The sequence below is a fragment of the Pan troglodytes genome, chromosome 10 (assembly GCF_028858775.2).
Source record: "Pan troglodytes isolate AG18354 chromosome 10, NHGRI_mPanTro3-v2.0_pri, whole genome shotgun sequence".
Lineage (NCBI taxonomy): Eukaryota > Metazoa > Chordata > Mammalia > Primates > Hominidae > Pan > Pan troglodytes.
The window spans coordinates 38,029,178-38,049,963 of record NC_072408.2 but is presented as its reverse complement, the minus strand read 5'-3'; the positions used below and the strand labels follow the sequence as shown (position 1 = coordinate 38,049,963).

The 20,786-nt window shown below is 39.3% G+C and overlaps 1 protein-coding gene and 1 pseudogene across 3 annotated transcripts in view; one reads left to right on the top strand and one right to left on the bottom strand.

The window, feature by feature from the left end:
• The window catches only part of ATP23 (ATP23 metallopeptidase and ATP synthase assembly factor homolog), a 240,270-nt gene that overhangs the window by 40,624 nt on the left and 178,860 nt on the right, over positions 1-20,786 (top strand). The gene's annotated exons all lie outside the window — the stretch shown is intronic.
• Positions 1,720-18,913, bottom strand: LOC100608765 (hsc70-interacting protein-like; annotated as a pseudogene).

Here is a 20,786-nt window from a genome sequence, read left to right as displayed (position 1 = left end):
GCCTGGACAACATAGTGAGGCCGTGTTTCTAAAATAAATAAATAAATAAATAAAATTAGCCAGGCATGGTGGTGAACCTAGTCCCAACTACTTGGGAAGTTGATGTGGGAGGATCGCTTGAGGCCAAGAGTTCAGGGCTGCAGTGAACTGTGATTGTGCCACTGTACTCCAGCCTGGGTGACAGAGTGAGAATCTGTCTCAAAAACAAACACACAAAATCCCAAAAAACTTCCACAAGTTCAGCTGTGCAAGCTTGAGAATCACTGCTTTAGCATAATGTTGCATCTGGGTGGCCTCACTTTCAAACTTACCATTCGTAAAACGGAATTTTTATATGCTTTTTATATAGTATGTTTGTTGCTCCATAAAGGAAGTTGAGGAATTCAGGATTGTTCTTACTTAATCCATCCATTAATTAAATAACTCTTCTTTTAAGAACAAATGCTTTTAATCTCATGACTAACAAACCTTATTATGTCAATTTGTGCATTAAGCATTGTTATGTGAAAACCTACTCAGCGTTTCACAAAATGTGAGGAAAGAAATAGAAAATAAAGAAATGTGTTTGGTTTTAGTCATTATTATGGTAGGATAAATTCTGATTATCATAACAGAAAAGAATTTCAATTATGCAATTCAGAGCACACATGAGAATAGATAAGGTCACTAGGTAAGATACAGGAAATCCAGTCAAATTTGAATTTCAGATCAACTGTAAATTTTTTTTTTACCTAAGAATTTAGCATTTTTTAGTATAAGTATTTAGTAGAAATAGGTTCCATGAAAGTACCTGGGATGTAGTTTTATTTGCTAAACCTGGCAACCCTAAGAAATAAGCCAGGCAAAATGAGGGGTAAATTATTATATTTATAATCATTAAAAATTGGAACCTATATGATACGCTATCAGGCCAGCTACATAAATTACCTTTTATAGAATATTTTACAATTAAGGAGCAATAATGTATGCTGTGTTCCATGATTGCAGCTCAATATGAAATCTCTAAGTAATTTTGATCAAGAAATTTCTTTGCGTTGATGTCGAAACACAAGCAATAATAATTTAAAGTAATCCCATGCATCCTGATTACCATTCTACTAATTTTATTAATTTATGTGTAAAATGTTGAACCAAAACAATACACTGCAATGTTCTTAAAAGAAGAGGAGAGAGAGAGAAAAAAAAAAAGGAGAAAAAGAAAAGCCATACAGAAATTCTGAGCTGTTGGAAAACTCAGCCAGCAGCAGAGGGCACTAATGTATCACTGATGAATTGTGCAGCACAAGAGGCTTAAACATTTTTTTTTTTTTTTGCCTCGCACTAATAAACTTTTATTTCACTCAAATTAGAGCAATAATCTTCCATACATAAGTATCTTCCCTGCCCAATAATTCAAATAAAAAAATCCAAAATGATTAATAAAGAAAAATATAAGAATTAACAGACCCTTTAAATTTGTTTTACATATTTTTAAGGTTTAAAAAGGGTTTAAAGTTTGTAATTCCTGGTAGGAAAACATTATCTGAATGAATACCCTAATGGTAAACCACTGTAAAATGCTTCAGCTGCATTTGGGGGAGAGGGGTAGGGATTATCTTCAAAGCACTCCAGCTCTCTTGATGAGAAGGTCAGAGGTACACCGGTTTGTATTACTGCATCATCCATAAGGTGATCTAGGTTGCTTTTCCTTCAGCAATGCCTTTATTTATCAGAAGGGCATTAGGCTTGACCTCCAAATTTGGCTGACAATTTACTGATAAGATTCATAACCTTTGGGTTGCTCTGGTATTTTGACATATTTGCTGGGTTCTGAGCCACATCCTGGAAGGCCACCATGACTTCTGGATCCTGCATGGCTGCAGGAACCTCTGGATCACTAAGAATTTCATTGGGTCCAGGCCTTCTGGCCATCCTAGGTATGCCCCCTCCATTCCAGGTATTCTTCTGGGAAAATTACCAGGCATTTCCCCAGGAAAGCCACCTGGAAAAAAGCCAGACTGAGCTCCTGACTGTTGTCTGGCTTCTTCCTCCCTCTGGGCTCTCTCATGCTCTTCCGAGTCTTCTTAACTCTTTCTATTCTTTCTTTGGTCTCTCGCTCTTCACGTTTTCGCTCATACTTTCTCCGATGTTCTGTAATTTCCTGTGTCCTAGGTTGAATCAGGATTTATTTCAATGACTCTGTCACAGTCTCGGATGGCAGAATTTGGCTTCTGTAATTTGATGAAGACACTGGCCCTCTTGGCATACAAAATAGCCAAGTGAGGATTCAGCTTGATGGAATCTGTGAATAAGTCAATGGGTTTCTGCAGTTCACCATCATTTAGGGCTTCAACAGCAGCCACTTTCTTATCATTTGCCTGATCCATCATCTCCTCTGTTATCTCTGCATTTTCATCTCCCATTTCTTGAGGGGCATCAGTGTCTGGTTCAATCACACCTTCATTATTAATTTCTAGATAACTTTCCTCACTTGATAACCATCTGCCTTTAAGTCTTCCTCCACATTCTTACTACCAGATTTTTCTTCCTTGGTATTTTCTTCTGATTTAGCTTTCTGACTAGCAGGTGGCACTTTACTCCCCATGCTCTCCACCCACTCCCTCAGGAAGCACATTTCCTGGTGTGCAGAACGCTGAGATCCTGCTTACACATTTTCACAAAGGCCTGAAGCGTGTTCACTTCGGGAGGCGGTGGGCGAAGCTAAGGGGCTGTGGCTGGTTCCAGGCCCAGGTGCTGGCTTGGCATGACCTCGTAGAAGCAGGCGGCTGCTGGGAGACAGAACACACTAGAACCTTCCTGGCCACTGGCTCCTCTCACCCAACGGTCTCGTGACCCCAGGTCCTCTGCCTGCTCATTCCTATTCCCTCTGCGCTGCTCCTGCCCTCTCCCTAGAACCTTCTAGAAGCGTGGCTGTTCGTGCTGTTGCCTGCCTTTCTGGGCACACATGCTCATATTCTTAACTAGGAACCAGCTCCCTGGATGGGGCAACCCCTGACATGGGTGCCTTCAAGGAGGCGGGGGATAGCAGCCCTTTCAGGGAGCAATGTCCAAGAGCATATTCTGTGGCTGCATGCACTTGAGGCTTAAACATTTTTGTAATGCTTTGTTCAACTTAGATTTTATTTAAATATTTATTTTAATCAACTTTGCCATGCAGTGTTGTTAAAAGATTAGAAACTAAAAGCAGTTCTAGTGTACTGTTCAGCACTTGCATGACCCTAAATAACATATATATATATACATATATATATATGCATATATATATATATATATATATATATATATATATATATATATTTGCTTAAGATCCTTCGCTAAAAAAGTACTTAACCATTTTGGCAACTGGATGTACTATGTTTCTGGTTTATGCTTGAATGCTTGGGTCTTTACAAGTGTGTTGACTGTGTGTGAGGGATCATAGGTCTAATTAAGGAAGGCAGTGGTGGATGGAGGCTTGTGAAGTTAAGGAACTAAATCTAGTTGGGTGGGAGATGGCCATGGCTGGACTGACTTAACTCCTGAACCAGACAATGAAGTGTCATATGATACATTTCTGTCCCCAGGCATACAAACCTATACAGAGGTGTGTATAAGTGCAGTAAAATTCAGGACAATTTCATTTTCCCCACAGTAATGCCTTTATGGACAGAGAAGGAGAGTTCATTTTGGCCCTCTTTGTGCTAGCCTTGGCATTGCATATATTTGATTTCATTCCAGTTTCATGACAACCCTGTGAGGTAGGTGTTATTATCATCTGTTTACAGATGAAAAAATCCCCAAGGCTGAAAGAAAGGATGTATTTCAATGAACACTATCCTTGTGTACAGTGGGCACTCAACATTCATCTAATGTAGCATTTCTTAAACTTTGGTCTGTAAGACACTGGTACCATTCAAGGTTTCATAAGTTTTCCTTATCAAACAATTATGGGAAATGTTGCAAATTTTAACTGTCTCTTAGAGTTTCACAATGCACAAAAATGTTTTAAAATTTCTTAAGAAATTATGTGGTAATGCAACTTATTTAACTTTATGCTTAGGTTTCTCAATCTTATTTAGCTAAATAATTTTTCTTTTCCTCCCATTTTTAGTAGAACTACTATCCATGTGGCAAGGCATACACCTTTTGTGAAACATGTTTTGAGAAACATGGGTCTAATTATGTATGGAGTATATTTTCTGGTAGGAATTAGAGGAGTTAGTTCATTATTATCATCATTCTTAGAAAATATGTATTTGGGTGGCGATTCCTCAAGGATCTAGAAACAGAAATACCATTTTTCCCAGCAATTCCATTACTGGGTATATACCCAAAGGATTATAAATCATTCTACTATAAAGACACATGCACATGTATGTTTACTGTGGCACTATTCACAATAGCAAAGACTTGGAACCAACCCGAATGCCCATCAATTATAGACTGGATAAAGAAAATGTGGCACATATACACGATGGAATACTATGCAGCCATAAAAAAGAATGAGCTCATGTCCTTTGCAGGGACATGAATGAAACTGGAAACCATCATTCTCAGCAAACTAACACAATAATGGAAAACTAAACACTGTTTGTTCTCACTCATAAGTGTGATTTGAACACTGAGAACACATGGACACAGGTAGGGGAACATCACACACCGGGGCCTGTTTGGGCATGGGGGCAAGGGGAGGGAGTGCATTAGGACAAATACCTAATGCATGCAGGGCTTAAAACCTAGATGATGGGTTGATGGGTGCAGCAAACCACCATGGCACATGTATACCCATGTAGCAAGCCTGCACAGTCTGCACATATATCCCAGAACTTAAAGTATAATAATAAAAAAAAGAAAATAGGTATTTGGTACCTTCAATTTGTAGGGCATTGGGATAGAATCCAGAGATATGACACAAACCCTGTTAGAGAGAGAGAGGAGTTTACAGTTTATATGAAAAGGCAAAAATGTCTTTGGTTTGAGTGGGAATGTAACTTTAACTCCAGTGCTCTTCTTTCTTTAATTTTTAGCGTAGGATGGTGGTCATGGATAACAGGGTTTCCAATGATTTCTTAATGTGACATTCTGTTTTGTTCCCCTAGCAAACAATTACAACTTTCTTCCATTAATTTAGTATGGCTTAGATATTTGGAAGGATGAAAAACTTAAACATTTGAATACAAGTAAATCCCAGATAGAAGTCATTAAGAATCGTACATCTTTGACACATCCTAGGAAAACGGGTGTCTTCCTTTTCACACACATTCAAATGCACACACACATTCCATTTCATCTCATCAGCACATCACATCTTTATGTCATTTGTTAGATAAACAAAAGCAAATGAAGGTTGTGGATATCTGTATCAAGGGATTAGTCAAAGGATTTGAACTTCATAGACTAAAAATTTCAGTTGTTTTTTAGTAATTTTGAAGGCTGGCAAGTTACTACTATGCCAGAGATCTCTAGCCTTTCTTCTTTAGGGATGTGATGATATTTTGCACTGTTCTGGCACCTTTTTCTAATAATCTTTTAAAACCTTATCAAGCAATGTAACATATTACCAACAAGGAAATGAAATTAATTTGTAGTTGTAACATTAACAGGGGAGTTGGAAATGAAATATTCAGCTGTGGTTGGATATGCAAGGGGAAATGTGAAGATGATGAACAATAAACAAATAACACAATCTTGAAATATTTTTTTCTTGAGGTATTCAGATAACTTATAACAAAAAAAAGATTTTCCTCCCTGCATCACCTTATTTAAGCCAGCCCCAGCACTTCACTGTATGTGTCCCTTCAAAGTAGGGCGTTGCTTAGAAAGGCTCTGGGTGTGCAGCCTTGCTTTTTTGAAAGGATCGTGACTTGCACCTCCATCTCATATTCTTGGGGAGGACAGAGAAGGGGGTTTATCTTTGCTTCTACGTATCTTAGCAGCATTCTTATCCTATTAAGCCATAGGCCTTATTTATTCAGGTCACAAATAACTGAGAAGTGTAGAAATGATAGGCTACTGATGGCAAATTGTATTTTTCCGTATTATGACTATAAATAAGTTACCTGAGACAATTTTTTAGAAGCCAATTTCACTGTAGTGGTTTAAACCAAAACTCAATGAAAGGAAGTCATTTTTTCACACAATGCAGTAGTGATAAAGAATGATTATTTTCTCTTTACATTGATAACACCTAATCTTTAATCCTCCTTATGAGATTTGCTTTAATATCTAAAAATAATGAACATTTCTAAAAAATGTGCCTCCAATGGAACTACAAACTCACTAGAAATTGCAGAGGATGTCCATGTGGAGATGTTTCATATGAAACTGCAAGTGGCTCATGACATTACTTTTGGATGGTTCCCCTGGGGGAACATGACACACATCTGACAATATAAATGAGATAATTCGTATCTTGGCCTAAAGCAGGCTTTCTGCTTTGGTGTCTCTTCATTTCAAATAATAACACTGGGGGGCCTGAAAGAAAGAGGCAGATTCATCATTTAAACTGTGCTTCCTACATTAAGAGATTGGGAATGCAAAACAAAGGAAGTTGAGCCCCAGAGTTACTGGTTGTTATCTCTTTCAGCACTACTAGTAGCAGAGCCATTGTAAACTTGTTGGGGCAACATGGGCAACTGGGGACTCTCTAGTCACTTGTTTATAACAGAAATCAATGCTTTTTAAACATCTTTAACTCCAGTTGTGGCTTAAAGTCATCAGTAGATTCAGTTAAGCAAAAACCTTTCTTTAATACTTATATTGAATTTCTTCAAAAAGCATTTATTAAGCACCTATTTTATGCCTGGCACTGTTCTAGGTAGTGGGTCACTGGTGAACATGATGGGTAAAGTCTCAGCTCTCTTAGAGTTTACTTTTCCCTGGGAATAAAGACAATAAACAAGTTAACAAAGAGGCTATAAAGAAAATAAAATAGGTTAATGTAATAGAGAGTGACACGTGTGGGGTGGAAAAGGCATCCCTGAGGGGGTATTATTTAAGAAAATGGAATCAGCTAGAGAAGGGGAAGGAAAAGAGCACCCCAGTCATTGGAAACAAGTGCAAAGGCCCGAGGCAGGAGCAAACTTGGCATACTCAAGGTACTGGAAGGAGCTCTTGTAGCCAGAGCCTGGTGAGCAAAGGAGGGGTAATGGAAGATAAGCAGGGAGAGGCAGGCAGGGATTGGACCATCTGGGATCTTGTAAGATCTCGATGAAGAGTTTAGATTTTATTGTACGTGCAATTCTAGCTGCTGTGAGGAGAATGACTGTGCAGGCAAGAGTGAGCACAGGAAGAGCACCAGGGCTGTTTCAGATAAGCCAGGTAAGTCCAGGGTCTTGGTCTAACGTGGAAATAGTAGAAATGGTGACAAGTAGTTGATTCCAAAATATATTTTAGAGAGAGAAACCACAGGATATATTGATGGATTAGATGTGGGGATTGAGGGAAAGAGGTCTTTGTCCTGAACAATCTCCTGAGATGGGAAAGAAGAGGTTTAGGGGGTGGAAATTAAGGATTTGATTTGAATGTGCTTAGTTTCAGATGCCTACTGGGCATCAAAACACTGATATCAGATAAGTCAGAGCTGAAGATACACACTTGGGTGTTATTTGTATATAGGTGGCATTGGAAGATCAGGGCCATGACCAGCTGATGTTGGGAGAGAGTATAGATCCAAGAGAAGGTGGTGCAGAACTGCGTCTCCAAGTCACAACATTGTTGAAGTTGGGAAGAGGAAGAGGAGCAGCAAAAAAAAGGAGAAGGACCAGCCAGTGTAACAGGCAGGAAGATGGAGAGGTGTAGCTATGGAAATCAATAGAAAAAGTGTTTTAGGGAGGAAGAGTATAGTGCTGCAGAGAGGTAAAGTAAGATGAGAACAGAGAGATAGCCATCAGGTTTGTCTCTCAATGGTCATGAGTGACCTTGAGAAGAGTGAGGTTAACAAAGAGGATGAAACTCAACCTTTCTCTTCAGAGAACTGACAGTGTAGCCACAGAAACAAAAACCAGTCTAAAGTGGAACTTTATTTTGTGGCTCTACTTAACTTCTCAGGGTAACTGTAACCATAGAAACCCACTGTGATTTAAGAACCCCTAGAGGTTGGATAGTCCAGACTTTCACCTTGGGCCTTCCAGGACAGGCTGACAGATGTTAAAAATTTGCACAAACATTTCCAGGACTGGAAGTTCATCTTATGATAGTTCACTTTGTGGCTGGATAGCTTTGTCTGTTAAAATAAAAGCCTTTGACAACTTAAATTTAGCAGAGTTTATTTGAGCAAAAAATAATTCATGCATTGGCAGTACTTAGAACCAGCAAAAGTTCAGAGAGCTCACTAAGCACAGTTGGAAGTGAGTATGTTTACACAGTAAAGGGAAGTGCAGAAAGAGCTTGACTTGCTACAGCTTGATATTTGCCCTATTTGAACATGATCTGAGCAGGTGGCAGCCTGTGATTGGCTGGAGCTCAGCTGCTATGGTTGGCCAAGACTGACCATTTGTTATATTCCAAAGTTAGATTTTCAGTTGTTTACTCACTAAGTTGCAATTTGTTTGTAGGAACTCAAGGTATGGAGATGGCCTCAGACCAATGGCCTCCTACTTATTTAAGAGATCTCTTTCAGAGCATGGAGATGTCTCATGCCAGGATGTTTATTTGTTATTATTAAATTAATTAATTTTTATTATTACCATTTTGTTATTATTATTTTATTTTATTTAACCAATGGAGACTCACTGTATATTATTTTTAACTTACTATTTTATTATTATTAATTACCATTTTGTTTTTACAGGATTTTTTTTGTTTTGTTTTTTGAGATGGAGTCTCACTCTGTCGCCCAGACTGGAATGCAGCGGCACGCTTTTGGCTCACTGCAAGCTCCGCCTCCCGGGTTCACGCCATTCTCCTGCCTCAGCCTCTCGAGTAGCTAGGACTACAGGTGCCTGCTACCACGCCCGGCTAATTTTTTGTATTTTTAGTAGAGACGGGGGTTTCACTGTGTTAGCCAGGATGGTCTCGATCTCCTGACCTCGTGATCTGCCTGCCTCGGCCTCCCAAAGTGCTGGGATTACAGGCGTGTGCCACTGCGCCCAGCCTTTTACAGGATGTTTTTAATGTCTTTTTGCTATTTCTTCCTCTTCTCCTCCTACTCTGTGTGTGTGTGTGTGTGCATGTGTGTGTGTGCTTGTGTGTGTGTGTGTGTGTAGTGGGGGGAGGTGGGAGAGGAAAGAGCATGGGCTTCTGAGCTAGACAAAAGTTCGTTCTTGGCTCTGGCACTTAATAATTGTTCAGTTTTAGACAAGCTATTTTATTTTTAGGGGATTAGTCTCTTGATCAGTAAAAGAGAGACAACACATAGTTCATAGGGCGTATTATGGGGCTAGAATGAGAAGATCTGTGTTAACACTTACTGATATGGTTTGGGTGTGTCCTCTCCCAAATCTCATCTTGAATTGTAACTCTCATAATTACCACATGTTGTGGGAGGGACCCAGTGGGAGGTATTTGAATCGTGGGGGTGGGTCTTTCCTGTGCTATTCTCATGATGGTGAATAAGTCTCACGAGAGCTGATGGTTTTATAAAGGGGATTTCCCTGCACAAGCTTTCTTCTCTTGTCTGCCACCATGTGAGATGTGCCTTTCACCTTCTGCCATGATTGTGAGGCCTCCCCAGCCACGTGGACCTATGAATACATTAAACTTTTTTCTTTTGTAGATTGCTGAGTCTTGGGTATGACTTTATTAGCAGCGTGAAAACAGACTAATACACTCGCCAAGCACCTGGTTAAGTGGCAGGTGTGGAGTAGATGTTCATTACCCTCCCCTCCCTCAGCTCTTGTGAGGAGACCAGCTCTTGGCTTTGCTGGGGGCTTCCTCTTGGAAATGTTCCTTGACACTCCTCACCCTTCCCACCCACACTCAATCAAGCTTTCTTCTTTTTTCTTTGTGTGTGCCTTTATCATACCATTTATGATATGTGATTGGTTTCTACATTTCTCTCCAACTAGACTGTAAACCTTCAGAGATTGGGAAGGGTTTTCACCTTCAGGGATGAAAAATAGCATACTGATTAAAGATGCAGCTTGAAGCCAAACAACTTGTTCCATCGGTGTCAGCTGAGGTCTTGAGCAATTTACTTAACTGCTCTGTGCCTCGTTTCCTCATTTGAGGAGTGGGTCTGACATAATTGGGTGAGGATTAAATGAGATAGCTCTGATAAGTTCTTGAGGCAGTGCCTGCCACATAGCACTCCATAAGTGTTTGCTATTACAAGGATTGTCTTTGTAGCCTCTGCAGTGCCTGCTCTGGGGACTGGTGCCCCAAAGGAGCTAGTCTGTGGGATGACTGAACAAAGTGACCAAATAGAGAGCATGGATTATTACCTAGATGGGTAAGTATGTTGCAGATAATATTATTATTTTAGATGACTCTTTGAAAAATAAAATTTCAGAAGTTTTACATAAAAACATGCTTATTATAAAAAATTCAACTAATATAGAATTATATCAAGTAGAAAGAAAAACACCTTATTTCATCGCCAGCTCTTCATCTTTTCATGTGTTAAGTTTGGTGTATAACCTTCCAACCTTTATTATTTAACACATTTACTGTTTTCTCTTTGTGGTTCAGGCATTGGCTCTCACGCCCATAGACTGAAAAACTCTATTACCCATTTGCCAAAAATGTCAGAGACTAAGAATTTGAATTAATCAGACATTGATACATTAATTCTAAGTTGTTAGAAATTTATTACTAACAACTTGTTTTAAAAAAACAATTGTTTTATACCTGAATATATCTTTCACTTCCTTCAAGATGATTTGTGTGCAGAGTAGACACTGGCCTTGGAGTGTTTGGGGATAATGGGAAGAGGTGCTTTGTTCAAAAATTCTCTCCCACACTCTGTCACGTGCTTGGTATTTTCTTGTTAGAGCTGCATTTCTTTGAGTTCAGATATTACCAAAAAGCCCCTGCAAATTTGCAGGTGAGCACAGTTTTTAGACAAAGCAGCTTAAGGGAAGGGAAAGCCCTGAGAATGAACTTAGAAGCTTTGTCCCTGTCAGGGTTTGACTTTTAGCTCCTTCTGTTTAAGAATCAGAATCTCAGCCCTGACTCAGGGGCTTTAACTCTTCTGGTTCCTATGCCTTGATTTTGTCATGCTCTGGTTCTTCAGTTAAAGTTCCTCTCTTTAGACTCATTTTATATTTTGGAGAAACAGTAGGAGGAGCTCTTTGGATGAGCTGAGGCTTTAGCCATCCTTTGATAATAAATTTTTATTTCTAAGGCACTAGGCATAGACCTAGAGGCATTTTACTGTGGTAGGTTTTTATCTCTTTTAAAATAAATAGAAAGGGACATATGAATTTTTATCAAATCATGGATCTAAAAACAAAGCCCATGGTAACAGAATGTTGCTCCATATTTCCTAATAATGCTTTATTACTAACATTTTCTTATTATCCTAAAAACTAGCTACTTCTCTTCCAATTTTATGGTAATATAAAGTTATTGGTTGAAACATTATTATAGCTGTTTTATATTTGAAAATTTATTTTGGGACTGAAGTCATATCTTCAGGGAAAACATGACTGTATATTCATAGATGTTATGATTTCTTAACTGAGTCTTTTAATTTTTATAATATTTTAATACTTTTATTTGTCTAAATGTTCAAATAATCAATATCCCAAGGTTTAACAGTGCTTACAGTGTAATTGCATTTAGGACAATAAATTTTATATTGACAGTTCAGGGATCCCTATTTAGTTGAACATAACGAATTATGAAACCCCATTGGTTGAAATCTGGTTAGATGCTGCTGTTAATGATTTTCTTTTTCCTCTGTTATTAGTATTTTATGTTGTAGTTAGTAGCTTCTAAACTTCACCCCTATGAGCACTCCTATCCTTTCAAATGATTATAAAGTGTTTCCCCATTTGATAAATTGTGGTAAAATACATGAAACAAAAAATTTGTCATCGTGACTATTTTTAAGTACACAGTTCAGTATTTTTAAATGCATTCATAGTGTTGTGCAATCATCACCATCATTCATCTCCATAACATGTTTCATCTTGTAAAATTGAAACTCTGTATCCATTAAACAATAATTCCCCATATTCCCTTTTCCCCAGCTGCTGGCACCCACTATTCTACTGTCTGACTCTATAATTTTGAACTACTCTAAATACCTCATATAAGTGGAATCATACAGTACTCGTCTGCTAGAGACTGGCTTATTTCACTTCACATAATGTTCTCAAGATTCATCTATATTGTAGCTGACATCAGAATTTCCTTCCCTTTTAAGGTGAAATATATTTCATTGTACAGATATACCACATTTAGCTTATCCATTCATCCATTGATGGACCATGGGTTGCTTTCATGGTTTAGCTCAAAAATGCTGCTACCAACATGGGTATACAAATATCCTTTGAGGCCCTGCTTTCAGCTTTTTTTGGGTACAGAAATAGAATTGCTGGATCATTAGTTAATCCAATTTTTAAATTTTTGAGGAACTGTCATACTGTTTTTCACAGTGGCTGTAACATTTTACATTTTCACCAACAGTACACAAGGGTCCCAATTTCTCCACACCCTCTCCAACACTTCTGTTCTGTTCTGTTCTTTTGGCAGTAGCCCTCTTAATGGGTGTGAGGTGATATCTCATTGTTTTGATTTGCATTTCCCCAGTGATTAGTAATGTTGAACATCTTTTCATGTGCTTATTGGCTATTTGTGTATTTTCTTTAAAGAAATGTCTGTTCAAATCTTTTGCCCATTAAAACTTTTTTTTTTTCAATATTGTGGGCAGTTTAGTATGGCCCAACTCATAGTTGGAGGGAGGCAGGGACAAACCCAGTGTGCTTCTGCCAGCTCTGAGGCCACCACAGGACTCATAGAGAGTAGGCTCATAAATAGACAGGAACCAGAGATCGCACTGGCCTGCCAGCCACTGCTTCCAATTCCTGTTTGTAGAAAAAAAAGACTGCCACCTTTTGGTCCACTGGCTTTTTAAGGCCAATGGGGATGAGCAGATGGCAACTCCCAGGCATCCCGCAAAGAAGGTGAGTCACCTTAAGACTTTTGCCCATTTTGAATCAGGTTGTCTTCTTGTTGTTGAGTTTTAGAAGTTCTCTATGTATGCTGCACATTAATCCCTTATCAGATATGATATTTTCTTTCATTTTGTGGGTTGTGTTTTTACTTTGTTGATAGTATCTTTTGATGTACAAAATGTAAACATTGTTTAGGAAGTACAATTTGTCTATATTTTCTTTTGTTGTCTGTGCCTTTGATGTCAAATCTGAGAAATGATTGTCAAATCCAATGTTGTGAAGCTTTTGCCCTGTGTTTTCTTCTAAGGGTTTTATTGTTTTAAGTCTTATGTTTAGGCTTTTGATCCATTAAAACATTTTAAAAATTGTTTCATTTTTGTTTTTAAACTTATCATAGAGATGAGGGTCTTGCTATATTACCCAGGCTGTTCTCAAATTCTTGGCCTCAAGCGATCCTCTGCCTTGGCCTCCCAAAGTGCTGGGATTACAGGCATGAGCCACTGTGACTGGCCTCTGATCAATTTTGATTTAATGTTTGAATATGGATTAGATAAGGATCCAGTTTTATTTTTTGCAAGTGAATATCCCATTTTCCCAGGATTATTTGTTGAAAAGACTGTCTTTTCCCCACTGAATAGTCTTGGCATTCTTGTCAAAAATCATTTGACCATATATATATAGGAGGGTTCATTTCTGGGCTCTTAATTCTATTCCATTGGTATATATGTCTGGCTTTATGCCACTACCACAGTATTTTAATTATTATAGCTTTGTGGTAAGTTTTAAATTCAGGAAATGTGAGTCCTCCAGCTTTGTTCTTTTTTTCAGGTTGTTTTGGCTATTTTGGGTCCTTGAGATTCTATATGAATTTTAGGATGGGTTTTTCTATTTCTGCAAAAAATGCCGTTTGGATTTTGGTAGGTTTTGCATTGAATCTGCAGATCACTTTGGGTAGTATTGATGTCTTAGCCATATTGTCTTCCAATCCATGAACATAGGATGCATTTCCATTTGTTTAAGTCTTCTTTAATTTCATCAGTGATTCATAATTTTCATTGTAAAATATTTTACTTCTTTATTTAGGTTAGTTCCTAAGTGTTTTATTCTTTTTAATGCCATTGTAAATTGAATTTTCATAATTTCCCTTTTAGATTGTTTATTGTTAGTATGTAGAAATGCAACTGATTTTTATGTGCTAACTTTGTATCCTGCTACTTTGCTGAATTCCATTATTAGTTCTAATAGTTTCTTTTATTAGAATCCTGAGGGTTTTCTATATATAAAATCATATCATCTGTAAACAGAGATAATTTTACTTCTTCCTTTCCAGTTTAGATGTCTTTTCTTTTTCTTGCCTAATTGTTCTGCGTAGAATGTCCAGTGTTATGTTGAATTCAAGTGGCAAAAGTGGGCATTCTTGCTCTGTTCTTGATATTAGAAGAAAAGCTTTTATTGTTTTACCATTGAATATGATATTTGCTGTGGGTTTTTCATAATGCCTTTTATTATGTTAAGGTGGTTTCCTTCTATTCCCAGTTTGTTGAGTGTTTTCTATCATGAAAGGGTATTGAATTTTGTCATATGCCTTTTCTGCACCAATTGAAAAGATCATGTGGTTCCCTCCCCTTCATTCTGTTAATGTTGTTTATTACAGTGGTGGATTCTAATACGTTGAACCATCCTTGCATTCCAGGAATAAATCCCACTTGATGATTGTGTAAAATGCTTTTAATGTGCTGCAAGATTTGGTTCGCTAGTATTTTGTTGAAGATTTTTGCATCAATGTTCATAAGAGATGGTGGTCTTTTGTTCTTTTTTCTTTCTCATTTATTTTTATTTAATTAATTGTAAAGATACAGGGTCTCACTCTGTCACCCAGGCTGGAGTGCAGTGGTGTTATCCTAGCTCACTGTAGCCTTGAACTCCTTGGCTCAAGCAATCCTCCCACCTCAGCCTCCTGAGTAGCTGGATCTAAAGGCATGTACCACCATGACTGGCTAATTAAAAAAAACATTTTGTTTTTAGAGACAGGATCTTTGTCCCAAGTGCTCAGATAATATGCAGTTACAGGATCTTCAGGGTGTTGTTTTTCTGGCTAGAAACCTCTGTGGCTAGGCTGTTTCACCAACTCACCCTGGCAGGCTGCACTTGACCTACTGGCCTGGGTCCCATGCCTGCCAAGGGTGAATCAGACATGGAATGGCCAGGGGTGTGTGAGTGAGCATGGGGTCTGGCCACTGCATACAGTCAGACATGCTGGTTGCTGCAGTGGGGTGGGCAGCTCCAGGTGCTGGCACAGGTGCTGGCCCTCTGCAAGGCTGCAGCTGGACCAGGCACACCACAAGCAGCTTCCAAGGCTGGAATGGGGGAACATGGTGATGCCTGGAGGCTTGGAGATGCCAGGAACTGCAGGTCCCCAAAGAGGGAGTCACAGTCCTGGCTTGGGGAGTTCCCAGGTCTGGGCTAACTGAAGAGCCATAGCTCTTCTTTCCTTCTCTTCACTCACAATGTCGCAAGCAAGGGGGTATGTCTCAGCCCTGTTTGTGTTACAGCTCTTTTAGCCTTGCCATTTGGACTTGTGCCCAGGAAGAATGAAGTACGCAGACAAGTGGAGGGTGAGCAAGACAAAGAGGAGATTTACTGAGTGATATAACAGATCAGAGGAAATCTTCAGGGGGCAGCTCCTTTCCGTAACCAGGGTGCCCTGATGAATGTTCTGCTCCTAGCAGAGAGGAGACCCTGGAGTGGGAAGCTCCTCTCTGCAGGCAGGTCATTCTGATGTCTTCCCAGCTTTCAGCAGAGAGGAGGCCCTGGAGTGGGTAGCACCTCTCTGCAGCTGGTTGTCCCAATGTCTCTGCAGCTGGTTGTCCCAATGTCTCTGCAGCTCTCAGCAGAGAGGAGGCCCTGGAGTGGGTAGCTTCTCTCTGCAGCTGGTGGTCCCAATGTCTCTGCAGCTCTCAGCAGACAGGAGACCCTGGAGTGGGTAGCTCCACTCTGAAGCTGGTCCTCCTGATATCTGTTCTGGCTGAGCCTGGGGCTTTTATGGGGCTCAGAGGGGAGGAAGTGCTTGCCAACTGGTCAATGGGTGGTCATGGACAGGCCCGGAAAAGGCACCACAAGTTCCATCTCTGGTCCCTGGGACTGGCAGCCCAGCCCCCAGCCTTTAGGTCCTCCTTGGCCTGAAGGTGGGGCTCACTGGGGACCTGTCCGCTTCCACTCAGGAACTTGCCTGCCTCCTGCTGCCATTCATGGCACCCAGGCTGTAGGTGCTAAGGGGTGCCTTCAGACCAGCACTGAGCTGCCTTCAGCCTCCCTTTGGCTTCCCTCCTATGCTTGTTTGGAGGGGGCTGGGATGTCAGGGGGCTGGTGTGTCAGCACTGCCCTGAGTGTGTGCAAACTCAGCTGGGCCATGACAGCATCTGGGCTTGGCCCTGACTTTGCTTTGAGATTGGAGCAGGCGCCAACAGCAGGGGGAAGCCAGGCAGTGGGAGCAGGCACTTCTGAGCCTGTGAGGGCAGGGGGGCCTTCCTGGGCTTCCAAGAGTGCAGGAATGCCTGAATCTGCAGCCACAGTTTGGGCGGCTGCAGCTGTGCCTGGTGTGTGTGTGTGTGCAGAGCTCCTGCCTGCTCCATGGTTTGGGTGGCTGGAGCTGTGGGGTGAGGTGTGGTTCCCACTTGCTCCCAGGCTCTGAGAGCACAGGGATGCCCAGGTATTCAGCTGTGGCTTGGGTGGCTGCAGCAGCACCTGGGGAGCTCCCATCCCAACTCAGAAAGGGTGGGGCTCCTGCTTGTCCTTGGCTCCTGCTGTCTCCATGGAGCATGCAGCCCCAGCTGTACCTCCCCACTGCAGCTGGCATGACGGCAGTGGCTGCTCCAGATGGGCTGCTGCTGCCATCAATATTTTGTATATTATCTATATTTTCAAACACATTGAGACTTAATTTGTGGCCTAACATATGGTCTATCTTGGTGAAAATATTTCATGTACACTGGAGAAGAAAGCATTTGCTGTTATTGTTGGGTATAGTGTTCTGTATATGTCTGTTAAATCTAGTTGATATTTTGTGTTAAGTCCTCTATTTCCTTATTTTCTGTTTGGTTGTTCTGTCCTTTATAGAGAAGGGGCTATTGAAATCACTAACTATTACTGTAGAATTATTTCTCTCTTCAATTCTGTTTTTGCTTCATATATTTTTGATGGTCTGTCATGTTTATAAAAGTGTTATGTCTTCTTACTGTGTTGACTCTTTTATTAATACACAATGTCCTTCTTTGTCTTTTTTAACCTTTTTTTTTTTTGATTTAAAGTCTGTTTTATCTGATATTAGCATAGCCGCCCCTGCTCTCTTTTGGTTATGATTTACATGGAATATCTTTTTTAACTCTTTCACTTTCAATCTGTGTGTGCCTGTGAGTCTAAATTGAGTCTCTTTTGTAGAGAACATATAGTTAGTTCATGTTTTTAAAATCTTTCTGCCAATCTCTGTCTTTTAATTAGAAAATTTAATCTACTTGCAATTAAAGTAATTACTGATAAGGAGGGACTTCTGTCATATTGCTCTTTGTTTCCTGAATGGTGTATAGCTTTTTTTGTCTTTCAGTTCCTGCACTACTGTCTTAAAATTTTTTTTTTGGTAGTAAAATGTTTAAATTTCTCTCTTATTTCCTTTTGTATGTATTCTGTAGGTATTTTCTTTGTAGTTACCATGGAAATTACATTTAACATGCTAAAGTTATAATAGTCTAGTATGAATTTATACTACATTAATTTAAATAACATAAGTCTGCTCCTTTAACAGCTCTGTCATCATCCCTTTTAGTTGTTGATGTCAAAAAATTATGTTTTATACATTGTACTCCAAAACATGCTATTTTTAAGTTTAATATTAATATTTTATTAATAATTTAATTATTATATTAAATGAATTAGCCTTTTATGTAAAAAATAAATTATGGAGTTACACCAAAGTTACAATAATACTAGCTTCGAGACTAATATGTTTTCTTAATATATTAGTCTCTTAAATCAGAAAATAAAAAAATGGAGTTATACCATTACAATAATACTAGCTCTTATAATGCCTATTAAATCTTTATTTATTTAGGTTAGAGATGGGGTTTTGCTCTGTCACCCAGGCTGGAGTGTAGTGGCACAATCACAGCTCACTGCAGCCTCAAACTTCTGGACTCAAGCATTCTTCCTGCCTCAGTCTCTCGAGTAGTGGAACTATGGGTATGCACAACCACACCTTGCTAATTTTTAAACATTTTATTGTGCAGACAGGGTCTTGCTATCTTGCTTAGGATGGTCTTGAACTCCTGAGCTCAAGCAATCCTTCTGCCATGATGTCCCAAAGTGTTGGGATTACAGGTGTGGGCCACCACACTCTGCTAAGATCTTTATTTCTTTGTATTGCTTCAAGTTAATGTCTAGTGTCCTTTCATTTAACTCTGCAGGACTTCCTTAAACATTTATTGCGGGGCAGGTATAGTGGTAAAACCCCCCCTCAGCTTTTGTTTATCTGGGAACGCCTTAATTTCTTCATCACTTTTGAAGGACAGTTTTGGCAGATATAGGATTCTTGGCTGACAGTTTTTTTCTTTTAGCACTTTGAATATATTGAGCCACTCTTCTATTTTCAAAAGTTTCTGATGAGAAATCTTCTGGTAATCTTATTGAGGACCCCTTATATGTGACAAGTCACTTCTCTTCTGTCTTACTGCTTTCAAAATTCTCTCTTCATCTTTGAATTTTGACAGATTGGTTATGTGTCTTAGTGTGGCTGTCTTTGAGTTCATCTTACTTGGAGTTTGCTGAGCTTCTTGGATGTCTATATTTATGTCTTTCATCAAATTTGGGAAGTTTTCAGCCATTATTGAAATATTGTCTCTGTCCTTTTGTTTTCTCTCTCTCTCTCTTCCTTCTGGAATTTTTACAATGCATAGTTTGTTCCACTTGATAGTGTCCCAAGGTCCCCTAGACTCTCTTTTCACTTTTCTTTAATCTTTTTTCTTTCTCTTTCTCAGACTTGCTAATTTCCATCATCCTATCTTCAAGTTTCCTGGTTCTTTCTGTTGCTTGTTCATATGTGCTTTTGGGGGGAACCTGGGCTAAGATAGCTATGACTTCATATCTCACTGACACTAGGTTAGTATCCAGTTTTGAATAAATATTTGTTCAAAGATGAATATTGAATGAATGAACATTTTTTCAATCAACTGAATTTTCATTTCAGTTATTATAATTTTCAGCTTCAGAATTTTGTTTCTTTTTGTATCTTCTATCTCTTTATTAATATTCCCATTTTGTTCATATGTAATTTTCTTAACTTTCTCCATGTCCTTATTTAGTTCTTTGAGCATATTTAAGACAGTTGTTTAAAGTTTTTCTCTAGTAGATCAGCCACCAGGTCTTTTTCAGAAATGGTTTCTGTTGATTTATTATTTTTTTCTTTAAATGAGCCATACTTTTCTGTTTCTTTGTATGCTTTGTGAGTTTTTTGAAATATTTGCATTTCATAATATTGTAACTTTTGAAATTAGATTTTCCCTCTTCCTAGGGTTTGCTGTTTTCTCTGATTCTTTATTATTTTGATTGTTGTGCCAAGGATCAGCCTGAGATGTAAACTTAAGGCCTTTCAGCTCTTTTCTGAGCCTGTGACTTTCCCCGGTTATGTGTGGTTACTTGCCAACTTTTCCCATATGTGCAGTTTTTATTTTTATTTTATTTTTATTATACTTTAAGTTCTGGGATACATGTGCAGAATGTGCAGGTTTGTTATGTAGGTATTCACATGCCATGGTGGTTTGCTGCACCCATCAACCCATCATCTACATTAGATATTTCTTCTAATGGTATCCCTCCTCTAGCCCTGCACCCCCCAGCAGGCCCCAGTGTGTGATGTTCCCCTCCCTGTGTCCATGTGTTCTCATTGTTCAACTCCTATTTATGAGTGAGGACATGTAGTGTTTGGTTTTCTGTTCCTGTGTTAGTTTGCTGAGAATGATGGTTTCCAGCTTCATCCATATCCCTGCAAAGGACCTGAACTCATCCTTTTTTTTATAGCTGCATAGAATTCCATGGTGTATATGTGCCACATTTTCTTTATCCATCCTATCATTGATGGACATTTGGGTTGGTTCCAAGTCTTTTATGCAGTTGTTTTGAATGTCCTAGTTTTCAGTGTCTCACTCCCAAAAAAAAGAACAGGAAGTCACAGGCCTTCAATAGACTCTAGAGTTCTAAATAGTTCCACCAGACAAATTCTACCACTGCAGTGTTGTTCAAATGAAGAGACAGACTCCTGGTGCTTCCTACTTCATCATCTTCCCAGAATCTGCTCAGATTATAAGCGTTAATGAAATAAAAAGCAGTTCTCCCAAAGGGATATAATTGAAGAAGCTTATTCATTCAGTATTTATCATTGGGTACCACCCTAAGTGCTGATGAGATATGAAGTCACAACTGTCGTAGCCAGGGTTCACCCCAAGAGCAGAGCCTGACAAGATCTCACTGGTAGGGAGCTTTGGGAAATAAGCAGGAGTGGGATTTGGAAATAATATAGGAAAGTGTTATGAGCTGGTTTACCACTGTGGGCACCTGGAATTCAATTCCATGGGGCCTCTGAGAAGCTGTGTAGGATGCCCCTCAGAACTGCCCCCTTGAGACATGAAAGTGGCGGTATTCAATCTACTGAATAAGGATTGCCCTTGGGAGTGTTAACTCCCTCAACTTCCAAGTTATGCA